This window comes from Bombina bombina, chromosome 2 (assembly GCF_027579735.1).
Source record: "Bombina bombina isolate aBomBom1 chromosome 2, aBomBom1.pri, whole genome shotgun sequence".
NCBI classification, from domain to species: Eukaryota; Metazoa; Chordata; class Amphibia; order Anura; family Bombinatoridae; genus Bombina; species Bombina bombina.
In genome coordinates this window covers 67,574,510-67,577,531 of record NC_069500.1, presented here as the reverse complement: position 1 = coordinate 67,577,531, position 3,022 = coordinate 67,574,510, and positions in this window count along the sequence as shown.

The following is a 3,022-nucleotide window of genomic DNA, read 5'->3' as shown; positions in this document are numbered from 1 at the left end:
AGAAAGTAGAATTTCTTTTCTTCACTATTTTCAAAAGGAAAATTTATTTAACTAAGGAATTTATCTTTTTTCTTAGACCCCATTCCTCATGGGATAGAGATACTTATTTTCTGGTGGTTGCAGTAACACTTATTTTTAGATACTGGATTATGGCTAAAGTTCCGTCAATAACGGAAGTAAGGAAATTACTTCTAGATGCAGTAATGAAAGTGGCTTATGACATTAAAATAGGAGGGAACTCAGGGGAAAGGTTCTGTAATATCTGGAAGTTTTTTGTCTGCTCTCAGGGCAATGATTTCATACAGCGAATAGAACAAATTATAAATATTAAGCTAAATTAGGTCTGGTGTTTGGCCGAGTGGGAAGGAGGGACACGGGCGGATTTGGAGAAGGTTTTATAATTTCTTTTTTTCTCTTTTTTTTTTCTCTCTCCCTGTTTGTCTGTGTGTTTTTATTTGTTGTTTGTTGGTTTTGCTTAAAGGGATTGTACAGGAGGGTTAAATTAATACGCATATATAGATATAGCATGTAATTGATGCTAGTACACCTTTTCTCTGTTGTTTTCTTCTGCCCTTTTTGTATTGTTTTCCTTTTTGTCGTGATGTACAGAAACTTATTGAACATATCTAACATGTTTTATATATATTGTTATACTAAATAAAAATAATATATAAAAAAAAAAAAAAAAAGACACGTGGAGGTGCATGTCACTATAAACTTACCGATTCATCAGTTAGCTTACAGATAGGACACTAAGAGATGTCACTAGGATGCGCATGTCAATATAAACTTACGACTCAGCATCTTACAGACAGGACACTGAGAGACGTCACCAGGATATGCATGTCACTATAACCTCATCGACTCATCGGTTAGCTTATAGACAGGACACTGAGAGACGTCACCAGGACGCGCATGTCACTATCAACTTACCGACTCATCAGTTAGCTTACAAACAGGACACTTAAAGACGTCACCAGCACGGACATGTCACTCTAAACTTACTGACTCATCAGTTAGCTTACAGACAGGACACTGAGAGACGTCACCAGGAGGCGCATGTCAATATAAACTTACCGACTCATCAGCTTACAGACAGGACACTAAGAGATGTCAGACAGGACACTGAGAGACATCACCAGGACGCACATATCACTATACACTTACCGACTCATCTGCCTACAGACAGGACACTGAGAGACGTCACCATGAGGTGCATGTCACTATAAACTTGCCGATTCATCAGTTAGCTTACAGATAGGACACTGAGAGATGTCACCAGGATGCGCATGTCAATATAAGCTTACAGACTCAACAGCTTACAGACAGGACACTAAGCAACGTCAGACAGGACACTGAGAGACGTCACCAGGATGTGCATGTCACTATAAACTCACTGACTCATCAGTTAGCTTATAGACAGGACACTGAGAGACGTCACCAGGACGCGCATGTCACTATAAACTTACAGACTCATCAGCTTACTGACAGGACACTGAGAGACGTCACCAGCACAGGCATATCACTATAAACTTATCAACTCATCAGCTTACTGACAGGACACTGAGAGACATTACCAGGATGGACATGTCACTATAAACTTACTGACTCATCAGTTAGCTTTCAGACAGGACAGTGAGAGACGTCACCAGGAAGGGCATGTCACTATAAACCTACCAACTCATTAGCTTACAGACAGGACACAGAGAGACGTCACCAGGATGCGCATGTCAATATAAACTTACAGACTTATCAGTTAACTTACAGACAGGACACTGAAAGACATCACCAGGACAGGCATGTCACTATAAACTTACCAACTCATCAGTTAGCTTACAGACAGGACACTGAGAGACGTCACCATGATGGACATGTCACTATAAACTTGCAGACTTATCAGTTAGTTTACAGACAGGACACTGAGAGACGTCACCAGGATGCGCATGTCAATATAAACGTACCGACTCATCAGCTTACAGACAGGACACTAAGAGACGTCAGACAGGACACTAAGAGATGTCACCAGGATGAGATGTCACTATAAACTTACCGACTCATCAGTTAGTTTACAGACAGGACACTTAGATACATCACCAGGATGCGCATGTCAATATAAACGTACCGACTCATCAGCTTACAGACAGGACACTAAGAGACATCAGACAGGACACTGAGAGACATCACCAGGACGTGCATATCACTATACACTTACCGACTCATCAGCTTACAGACAGGATACTGATAGATGTCACCAGGACAGGCATGTCACCATAAACTTACTGACTCATCAGTTAGCTTACAGACAGGACACTGAGAGACATCACCAGGACGGGCATGTCACTATAAACTTACCGACTCATCCGTTAGCTTAAAGACAGGGCACTGATAGATGTCACTAGAATGGGCATGTCACTTTAAACTTACCGACTCATCAGCTTACAGACAGATCACTGAGAGACGTCACCAGGACACGCATATCACTATAAACTTACCAACTCATCAGTTTACTGACAGGACACTGAGAGACGTCACCAGGGCGGACATGTCACTTTAAACTTGCAGACTCATCAGTTAGCTTACAGACAAGACACTGAGAGACGTCACCAGGACGCGCATGTCAGTATAAACTTACCGACTCATCAGTTAGTTTACAGACAGGACACTGAGAGACGTCACCAGGATGGACTTGTCACTATAAACTTACTGGGGGCAGATTTATTATAGATCATGTCTGCCTCACATCGATAAATGCCGACAGCATAGGCTATAGGCATTTATCATTGCGCAAGCATTTCTCATGAAATGCTTGTGCAATGCCACCCCCTAGCAGGGGGTGTCAATAAACCTGAATGTATCCGATCTGGCTGATTGCTAAAAGGCTGAACATTGTTAGAAAGCAAGCAGGCAATATAAAGTAAGATTAGGCTAATCGGAATTCCGCAGGAATCCAGCATACTGCCTATTTTAAATACACGGTGACACATATCAAATAGCCATTAAAAGACCGCTGCTTCTTAACTCC